General features: G+C 41.8%; 1 protein-coding gene across 5 annotated transcripts in view; it reads left to right on the top strand.

Annotated features, from left to right (window-relative positions):
* The first annotated feature begins 248 nt into the window (after positions 1–248).
* MTCL1 (microtubule crosslinking factor 1) overlaps positions 249–9545 on the top strand; it is a 101718-nt gene continuing 92421 nt past the window's right edge. For 3 of the 5 annotated variants that reach the window (XM_083869490.1, XM_083869489.1, XM_083869491.1), the window contains exon 1: positions 249–344. The gene's annotated coding sequence lies outside the window, so the exon portion shown is untranslated. The remainder of the gene's footprint in view (positions 345–9545) is intronic. The other 2 variants (XM_083869492.1, XM_083869493.1) reach the window with 1 other exon arrangement.

The raw sequence follows: 9545 nt of genomic DNA, 5'->3' as shown, positions 1-9545 counted from the left end.
AGTCCGGCACCGGCTCCAGCGACCGCGAGCGGGAGCCGCCCGCCGCTCATCCCACCGCTCATCCCGCCGCCCATCCCGCCGCCCATCCCGCCGCTCATCCCGCCGCTCATCCCGCCGCTCATCCCGCTTCCCATCCCGCTTCCCATCCCGCCGCCGAGCCGCCCCGAGCCGGCCCCGGCCCCGGCCCCGGGCGCGGAGCTCCGGCGGCCTTGGGCCCCCGCGGGGATGCGCTGCCCGCGGGCACGGGCGGGGGCCCAGCCCCGAGCCGCGGGGAGCCGCCGCCGGCCCCGGAGGAGCTGCAGCGGGAGGTGGAGGAGCTGCGCTCGGAGAACGAGTACCTCAAGGTGAGCGTCGCCCGCGGGGCCCGGCCGCGGCGGGGAGGGAAGGGCGGGGGGCGGCAGCAGGGGAAGGCGGCCCCTCCTGCCCGGGAATGCGGGCACCGCGCTTGGGAGCGGGGGGAGAGTATACCTCCCATAGGACCCCCCGCCCCCCTGGACCAAAAGCCAAATTTTACCCGCAGGAGGGAAATAGGGGCAGGGAGAACCAGCCGGGCACCCTCCTCCCCGCCCCCACGGAGCGGAACCCCCGCGCGGCTCAGGGACAGTGAAGGGACTTGAGCGTGTGATCGCGGCTCCCTGCAGAGCCCGGTTTGTGGGCTGCATGAACGTCAGGCCGGTGCAACATGTACCCCGGCAATGTTGCGTTTGGGTGACGCGCTGGTAGCTCGGCAAACCCCGACTCTTTCTAAAGCACTGCAAACACTCTACTGGTTAGCAGGACTTTGCTTTCCAGGAACTGTTTTCCTCAGTATCACCCTTCAGGAAAAGCCAAAGGAACAGGTTCCCTCATTTGATGTGGAAAGGATGACAGCATTGTGTGTTCTGCTTGTTGTGTTGCTCTATCACTGGGAAGTGAAGCCACTCGCTGTGAAGTACTAACAGAACAAGAGCAGCAAAAAAAAAGTGTCATTGCATCCTTGTACAGGTAGAAAAGTACATCAGTATGAATCCATCCTTGGAGAAAGAGGAAAGCTAAATTCAGGCAAGCTCTGAGCTGGGTTGACCTGTGGGAACCTTTAGTTGGACTTGGACTTACAATCTGATCTTTTGGCAGAGCAAAGAAGCTACATCCATAAAGATCTATAAATAAGATAAACTGAGATAATCCTGTAACCACAGCCACTGTTTGCCTCTGGAGAAAACAATCTTTGTTCCCTGATATTGGGAACACCCTGTTGTCAAGCAAAATAACCATGGAAGTCCATGTAAATCTAGGATTCTTACTTGAATAAGAACTGGAGTTTTGTTTATAACCTTGGGAAAGAAGGGGGATAAAGATACAGGCTAGGCTCTTTAAGGGGTTTTGGCTAAGGTACAAGAAACAATATTCAGCATAGCAATAGGGTAACAGCAGGGGTGCTGCAAGGTTCTTTGCCGGGTCTGGTGCTGCTTAGTGAACTGGAAAAAGGAAAGAACAATGATACAGCAAAATTTTCAGATGACATTAAGTTTTTCTAGCTTAAGTTAAGTCCAGCAAAGACCAGACAGAACTTAATCATAAAGGTAACCCCTGAGGAACGTGTGAAAAATGAAGGCAGAGGATGGTAAATAAATCTTAATATTCAAAATCTTAAGTACTGGGGTGGAAAAAGTATTCACTTTTCTGTTTAAGTGTGTTGCATTAACTCGGGAGCATCATGAGAGAAGGAGAAATTAAAATCTGTAAAAATTGTTAGATTACAGCAGGAACTGAACAGAGACTAAGAAAGAAAATCTGGCAATATTTTATAGAACTGTAGCTGTTACACTCACAGGTCAGTGAGTGTACCTGAAATACTGTGGGCACTGCTGGTCGTCTAGAAAAAGATAATACAAAACCAGACCAATAAAAATTATTGGCTCATAGCAAAGCTTTTATAGCACTCATTGGATGGGAAACTCGAGTGTGGTAGGGATATATAATAGTCTATAAAAAGATGAGCAGCACAGAGAACCTTTATCACAAGCTTCTGTTTTATTTGACAGCCTAGAAGCAAGAGGAGATGTAATGAAATCAGAATTGATAATGGGAATCACTTAAGGAGTAGCTACCTGGTGCTGCCATTAGAAGTCATGAAGTCAACGAGCATCTCCTTGCATTATAAGATTTGCACTAGTATATGAGTATTATATACTTAAACCCATTAAAAAGTGTGTGTCAAGCTGTCTTTCTTTATACTGAAAGTGATTTTTAACTATGGGAAACTGAAAAAAGAGTGTGTCTGAATTGTCTAGGACAAACCCCTGTTAGTGTGTCACACCTGAGGAACCCTGTGATCATGGGACCTGGTTGACAATGGCAAGTCTTAGGTGAAGAACTTTATTCTGCTTCATTCCAAATTTTTCACCCTGTGCAACGTCTTCAGATCTTTCACCTTGATGTCTTCATCATTACAGCAATTGTGTCCTGACTGATTTTTTTATTCAGATTGTGACTTTATCATGCTAAAAGTATTTCTGAGTCTGGTAGGATGATACAGGCTGATTTCTTTGGTGGGCATGTCCTGGTGCCTGGAAAGCCAAGAGCTAACACTATTGCCTCTTCTGGGGGAAATGAGTACATTGTCTGCTTTGCTTGGCCACCTGAGTGTGTGAGATCTTAGTTCTGCTCCTCTGTTAAAATGGTTGGAAACAGCCCAGTGGTGCAAAAATTATCAGGAGAATTCCCAAACCTCATTTGCCTTTCCTGGGAAAACCTATAAAAAAGTCTGCAAATTAAAACCACATCAGTGTCTGAGTTGTTTACTTGTGGGTTTGTTCTGTGTGGTTTTTTACAGTGCAGTTCTCTGGGTTGGCATTGGAGCGAGCTGTGTTTCTCCAGAGGGGGCTAAGGGATAACAGGGATGCTGTCAACTGTAAATAGACAAATGATTAGATAAATCCCAGAAGAAACTGTTAATTTCCTGAGCATGGCCACAAGCCAAATTTTGTGGGTTTCACTCCTCCTTATCCCTCCCTGCAGCTGGAGTGCAGCCCTAACTGCACATAATAGTCTTTTTCGGAGAATTTTAACTTTCATGTAGGAAGGTCTTTCATGTATCTTTCACGTGTCTGTAACACAGGTTATAGAAGATACACACACACACACATACACATGCACACACACACAGACTTAGTGCTAAAGATTACTAGAGATTAAAGTGTTACCAGAAAGAAAACAAAAAAAAACAAGCACAATCATTTGTTTCTATACACTAAGTACTAGAAAGCCTTCCAGAATGTACAGCAAGCTGCGGCTTCTGCAAACAACTCAGATTTATACCATGAGCCAGATTTTAACTTGGTATCAAGTTTCCACCTTATGTATTTCCAGGACTTTACTCTAGATAAGAATTTAGCTCTAGCCATAGCTGACTAATTGCAAAGCTAAGCCTGTAGTTGGAGTGCATGAGAAGTGTTTACATTGAGAAGCCTCTCTTCTACTACCTCTGTGAAATTTCATCTTTGATTTGTTTCATGTATTCCTTGCATGACCTTATTTCAGCTACCTGTGGGGAAAGGCTGTAATACTACAGCAGCATTTAAAATATATTGCTTAGTTGTTGATGTCAAAAAAGAGAAATTTTGTCATGGTGCCTGACTCTGTAGGACCAGGAGATTCCTTGGTAACTGCTGGCGGTAGATAAAGTTTTAGTTATTGCTAGTCAATCCTGTTGGTAGTAACAAAATACTGCCCACACAAGTGGTTGATTTTCAATTTTACTTTAAAGTGTCCAGCACATGGAGGAGTGTCATTCACTATGTGAGTCCTTGGGAAACTTGGGAAGAAACCCTTTGTGGTGAGGAATCTTAAGGAAGAGGGCTCAAATTTTAACAATTAGACATGTTTTTTCTTTGTCTCAGCCAAGCTTTTGTTTAGACTGTGTTAATTAAATAAATGTGCTAGCAGAAACAGCAGTGGTGTTTTAGTCACAACACACACCCCTTTTCTCTTTGCACCCTTCATGGCCATAATGTGAAAGCAGCCTCCTACATGAGGCATGACACTTCCTACAGCCCTTAAAATAAAACTGGTGCTTGCTGTGTTTTTTTTTACTTGGCCTTCTCTTTGTGCCTATGTTGGTACAAGTTCAATATGCTGGAAATACTGCTACAGTGTGGATTAGCACAGAAATATATTGTCTTGGATTTATTAGATAACTGTCTTTTCTGTCTTGCTTTGTCTTTTTTTTTTTTCTTTCTATATTCATTTGTAACTGTGACATATTCTGGATATAAATTGACTAAGGGACCACTCCAGGCCTCTTATTCTACTCTGATGCATCTAAACTATGTTCATTTTTTTGTTAAAAATCACAATGTGTGTCATATGAGGTTACACTGTATTTCTTTACTCACTTGAAACTGTAGCTCTTTGAGTTGTGCTAAACTCAGGGGGAGTAATTGTCTTCTTCTTTTATTAACCTGCAGGGATTTGTGGATGTCAAAGGGTTTGCAGAGCAAAAATGATGCAAAGTGATAGCACCATTTTTTTTTTCCGTTTAGTGAGGGTTACCAGGGTTAGCAAAACAAAGCTCATCCCACATCTCTGCATGACATGCTGCTTTTCCCACCTGGAGAGTGGTGGCCTGGGAGAGAACGAAGGTGGTGACCCTGCCCGGGGCACAAACCCCATGTGGCCGGGCTCAGCCGGAGGGACGGTCAGCTGCCGAGGGAGATGTCACTTTGGGGGAAGAATAGTGAGGCAGTGAGCCTTGTTAGATCCAGCTGAGTCCCTGGCAGCCTCCACACTGCCTGCAGGGGATGAGCTGTGTGATGCACCAGGCAATTCTTGGTGGCCCAAAAGAAGCACTATCAATGTTGCCATTGATGAGTGCTCAAAGAGCTTCATCAGGCACAGTCAAGAATATTTGTAGAAACAATGCTGTAGCTAATGCTTGAATGAAGCAGAAAAGCTGCCAGATGCTGCTCTTGCTCTCAGATCCTGCAAAGTTAAACCAGCCCTGAAGTCAACAGGTGCACACAGTCTTATGACTTTTCATTTCACATCTTGGTTTGTGCACAAGCTTCAGAACACGTTGGATTAGTGCATGACTTGTAAAGTAGTCTGATTTGAGAGCTAAATAATAACATCAGGGGCCCAGGGACTTGGGGTTCATTAACATATTCTGCAAGAGGCAAAAATAATGGTTGTTGCTTTCTTCCCAATCAAAGCCTTTCAGAGCATATTTATCCCTGCTGCAGATCTGCTGAGAAGTGCTATGGGGGATGTGTTTATTCCTTAGCAGCAGCAGCAGCAGAATCTCCTACATATAGACAGTTTGAGATATTTAAAACATGAAAACAGAGATTATGTAAAATCACAGTTCATGAATCCTAGATTTATCAAGGACTTTCTAGAAGCTCTGAATTTGCCAGTGCAATAGCAGCTACCCACTGTAATTTCCACTCTTCCTCCCTTCCCCACTCTCCCACTCATTTGACTAAATGCATATGAAATTACTTTCTATTTACAAAATAGTACTGACAAAACCTATAAATATGACTTTTGGGTAAAATAATAAACATATTTTACATAGATAATTGATTTTCCTGCTTCATTTGCATTTCTTAAATACTATACAATTTGTTGATTTTGTGTGGTTTTGTCTTCCTAGATTGCAGGTACTTTCAACTTAAGATATCACTTCTGGACACTGACGTGTTCTATTACACTGGAGCCTTAAAAGACTTTGCCAGTGTACATAAATGTATTCACAGAGTAATGAATTCAGTATCCATGTATCTTTTATACTGTTTTCTTGCATGTAATTTCTCCCTAATAATAATTGTCAAGATTTCTTTGACACATTGTTGCGTTCCACTATTTAGTCCCTATTCAGGCTCTGGGATAAAAGCTTTTTTATTTTAGGCAGTAATTCATCTCGGTGAAGGTAGATCAGCAGGCCGACCTGAATGCAAATGGTGTAGATGACCCTTCCTCTGTATTTATATGCAGTTTAGTGGTCTTGCTTTGGACTGCATTTAGTCTGGCCCTTTGAACAAAACATCCCCATCATGAATATGTTTTAAAGCTATCCTAAGGACTTGAGTAATGGAGCACATTTGATGCATCCTTGGAGTGTAGGTCTCTGTTTTATTTCGGAAGGAATCAGTTTCTTGCATGCTCAGTGGACAGAATGAATGTGCAGTTGGTGGAGATGATTGGAAAATTTGTTCTCAAACCTTATTACAGATCATAACCAGACTGGCTGGGTAGACAGAGCCCATAAGTTATGCAAGTATTCCTGGTCATTTCAGTGGGAATGACTCAGATGGGTTACTCAGTGTAATAGCTGCATGGCCTGACCTTTTCTCTCTCTTTCTCTCTCTCTCACTTTTTTTTTTTTAAGAATCATAAACAAGGCATATTCCTATAATTTGTTCTTAGTTATACTTCATTGTAATTAAATCAATAATAAACAAGCATGACATCAGTAAAGGTATTAATGAGATAATGGCTTCTCTTCTGGCAGGCAAGTGTTCAATTTGCACAGTACAGACAGAAAATGACCTATCAGTATGTATCTGGGCTACACAGTGATGGAAGATGCACACAAGGCTTTCCCCTTCTCAGCCAGTTCACACTGGCTGGGCAAACTGACAGGCAAATGGGGAATCCTAATTCTGTTTATTTCGTGCTGCAGTCTCAGGGTCTCCTGCCACTAGAGCGGCTATTTGTGTGGCCCTGTGTCCCTACAGCCACCCTGTCACTCTCAGATGGGTAGTTCCTATTAGACCCCAAATAGCCGGCCTTTAGGATGGCCTTTGGGCCAAGTGAAACCATAAGCTGAAAGATTCAGGAACTGGTGCCACTTGGATTTCTCCTCAAATTTGGAAAGAGCTGCCACTTAGAAAACACGCTTCCATTCTTTGTTTTTTTGTCTGATGACCAGAGTGACATCAGGAATGAAAAGCAGTTCAGCTTTTCCTAAACAATATTCCTTCTTGCAGGACACTGTGCCTCATGCTGTTTTTACTGAAAGTAATAGCATAATTACCATTAAATTAAAAGGGATCAAGAGGAGGCTTTCATTCCCTTCAGGAATGCACAGCAAAGTGAAGCTTCTGATGCCAGCACTTAACCTCTCAATTTCAATTGCCACTTTGGGGTGCTGGAGCAGGTCCTCCCTGTTTAAGGAAGGGAGTAGCTCTCCATTTTTAGATGAACAAAGAGGGATGGCTGCTTTCTTGCCTGTTTATTTTAATTATTTTTAAGTGCCTATTCTGATCTCTTTCTTCAGTTTTACAATATTAAAGTCTACAGTATGAAGCTCAATACCTCTTGAGAGAAAGAGCTTTAATTCTAACTCACAATAATAAGAGTAGTAAGAACAATACATTTTAATTAAGTCAAGGGTTTGGCTTATCTGTTATTTCCATCTGCCTTGCAGCCAGAACATCTCTTTTTTGCAAACCACCACGCTGGGAGTTTTGGCTTTGTGGCATTTACCTTTGATTTCACAAATGATTGACATGTTTTCCTTCAGAGCAGTAGTTTGCCAGTTTAGTAAGCAGCACCATCATAGTTTGAGTTATAATTTCCCCTTCCATGAGTCTTTAACTTAGATTCCTTTATTTTCTGTGCAAGGATCACTTCAGAAGATGAGTTTAAGCTGTTCTGATTTTCCAGGTGCAATTGTAGCAGTTCTGACTTAGGATCTGTTACCACAGAGTTTCTGTGTCCACAGCAGAATCACAAGTGCTTGCCAAGGAGAATAAGCTGTTAAGAAATGAAAGCATCTACACCCTTGTCACTGGCTTTGCAGCCTCTATCGAAAGTGAGATTGTGTCTTTATTGTAAGTGAAGTTAAACTGTTATGGTTTAGTTAAAGTTTATCCCAGTATCTATAGTTGTGTGCTGACCGACATATAAAATCTGAGCCAGATTTTCCAAAGGTGACATGTTCCTTTCTATATATTTATTATATAAAAATAGGAGTTCATGTTGCTATTCAAAAAGATTTAATCTGTCTGATTTAATCTAGCTCTTTTCCTCTCTGGGCTGGACAGACCTCATAGGTTGAAGCCCCAAGCACTGCAGCAATACAGCAGAAAATGGGCTGACATGGCACACAGCCTGTTCAGTGAGGTTTCTACTTCTTATATAGTCAAAACTGTTTGTGGCCTCATGTTGCCTTCTTTTAAAGCTCATCCAAAGGGTGCTGTATCTCTAAATACAAGAAGTCAGGACAGAGTTTGATTTCTATGTGAAAATTTTGGGAGTAGAAAAGAAACTCAGTCAAAAAATATCTGAGAGGAGATCTGTGTGGAATTTAAAGTACAGCATCCTTCATTGTATTCTAAATTTTAATTTATCTGCAAAATTGCACTAGAGAAAAAAACAACTTTGTATTTAAAACCAAAACCAGAGGCAAGCATAGCACAAAAAAACCCCAAACAAACAAAAAATCCAAACCCAAACCAAAACAAAATAAATTTAAAAAAACAACAGCAACAAAACCAAAATCCAACGACCAACTAACCAAACAAAATAAAACCCTACAACACTGGCTTGCAAAGTCACGGTTGTCCTGGTAAAGGAGAAAACTTCGGTTTACCAGAAGGTTAAAGACAGTCCTGTCTCCTGAAACATAGCTCATGCCAGTTCTTGCAACTCTTTGAGGAACTTCTTTGGTGTGAGCAAAGACATTGGATTCAATCTCCAACAGAGAAAGAGTGACTTTTATGGCTGGCAGAACTCTCATGTCCACAGATAGGATTTGGAAATATTCAGTTTTATAGGGATGAGTGTTTCAGGGATTTTTAAAATTATGTGAGTTTCACTTTCCAAATTTGGTTGCAAAAAATGCTTTGAAATCAAATATTGTTTATTAATTGTCTTTAGAAACCAACTAGACCTGATAAAGATAAGAAGGAAGTTTAAGAGTTGAGCAATGACATTATAATTGCAGGCTACTTTATAATGAAAGCCATTGCTTAGTTCTTAAATGTAAACATCGGATTATAAACCAGATCCCATTAATTTGTTGATGACAGTTGTTTTTCTTTATTGTGGATTTGTGACTCAAAATTTTAATTTACAACCAAATTACTAATCTCACATTAGCATTCTGAAGATGACATTAAAAAGTTAATTGAGCTTAAATCTAGTTGAGGTAAATTCAACCCCTGAGTCTGCAGACAAACGTTAAGAAATAACTCTGGTCCTGTTCATGCCATAGAGCTGAGTTAGCTCTGACTGGTAAAGACTCTACTTTTGGTATGAGTATCTTAGCCAAAATACCTTGGTAATAAACTGATACTGCACAAGTGTACTCCTTTTCTTCGGTTAAAAAGCCACTACTGCTCTCTAATCAGTTTCTAAAACCTTGACGTTTTCTTCTTCATCTCTTATCTTCACTGGGTAAACTTACTTTACCTCTTGGAAGTGTCTATAAATGTGAAGCGTAGTGATAAGTGTTTACACAGAAAAGAAAAGAAGGTCTTGTTCCCAATCCAATCAAGCATGCATTGCTATGTTTGTCTTTTTAAAAGTATGCATCATTTATCAAAACTTCACCAGTG

This window comes from Zosterops lateralis (assembly GCF_965231275.1).
Source record: "Zosterops lateralis genome assembly, chromosome: 1".
Classification (NCBI taxonomy): Eukaryota; Metazoa; Chordata; class Aves; order Passeriformes; family Zosteropidae; genus Zosterops; species Zosterops lateralis.
This window is presented reverse-complemented; position numbering and strand designations above follow the sequence as displayed.